This window comes from Aptenodytes forsteri, unplaced genomic scaffold (assembly GCF_000699145.1).
Source record: "Aptenodytes forsteri isolate BGI_AS27 unplaced genomic scaffold, ASM69914v1 Scaffold8, whole genome shotgun sequence".
Classification (NCBI taxonomy): domain Eukaryota; kingdom Metazoa; phylum Chordata; class Aves; order Sphenisciformes; family Spheniscidae; genus Aptenodytes; species Aptenodytes forsteri.
This window is the reverse complement of record NW_008796218.1, coordinates 7,377,139-7,378,031: the sequence shown is the minus strand read 5'-3', so window position 1 is coordinate 7,378,031 and position 893 is coordinate 7,377,139.

Below are 893 nucleotides of genomic sequence, written 5' to 3'. Positions count from 1 at the left end.
CGTCGCGTCGGCTTCTTCTCGCTTTGCACAAAATGGCGGCTCGGGTTGCTGGCCGCTCCTGCTGTCTGCTTTCGGAATACGGCGGACGTAGAACAGGGTCGGGTTGATGGCCGCTCCTGCTGTCTGCTTTCGGATTACGGTGGATGCTAAGCGAAGGGGTAGAGGAGATCGGCAGTCGTCGCTAGGCGCGGAAGGGAAGCTGAGCAGAAACGTTGGAGGTTAGAGCCGCATATCTGCACCGTGGGAGATGGGGTCGGGTAGTGCCGGTTCGTAGCTCGGCTTTTCGGGGGATCAGATGGGCTGCAGGATCCTCATCTGTAGCTGCGGTCTCTGGGGGCCCCGGGTGCCTGAGAGGTTTGCCCTTGGAGGGGAGTAGCCTCGGTACACGTAGCGGGCTGCGGTCTTAAGATCTTGTAGGATCTGCATTGGCGTGGGGAGAGGTTAGTTGTTCTCAAGAGTCGGTGGCGAGAGGATTTTTTCTTTTTTTCGTTCATTTCTCTCTGCTCCTCGTGGAAGGGAGAGCGGACTACTGAGAAGCAGTGTCTGTCGGCAGCAGCCTCGCCTCGCCCATGTTTCCTGTTCAGGCTTGGGCGGCGAGTAAAGCGAAGGCGCTGCTTGAGCGGGGGTGGTGATATGGGGGGGATACCCCCCTCCCCCCCCCTTTCCGGGCGGAGCGGGGCGGGTGCCGCGAGTGGAGGGCGCCGTTTTCCGCCGGCGGCGAAGGAGCGGAGCCCGCTCACCTCCCTCGCAGAGAACAAAGAGCTGGCCGGGCTCCTGGCGGCGCCTGAGCCTGGAAACGGGCGGCGCCCGGTGGGGGAAGGGGAGGCGGGTCCGCGCCGGGAGAGCCGCCAGCTCCATGCGGCAGGGGAGCGCCCGCCTCCTGCCGGGGGCCT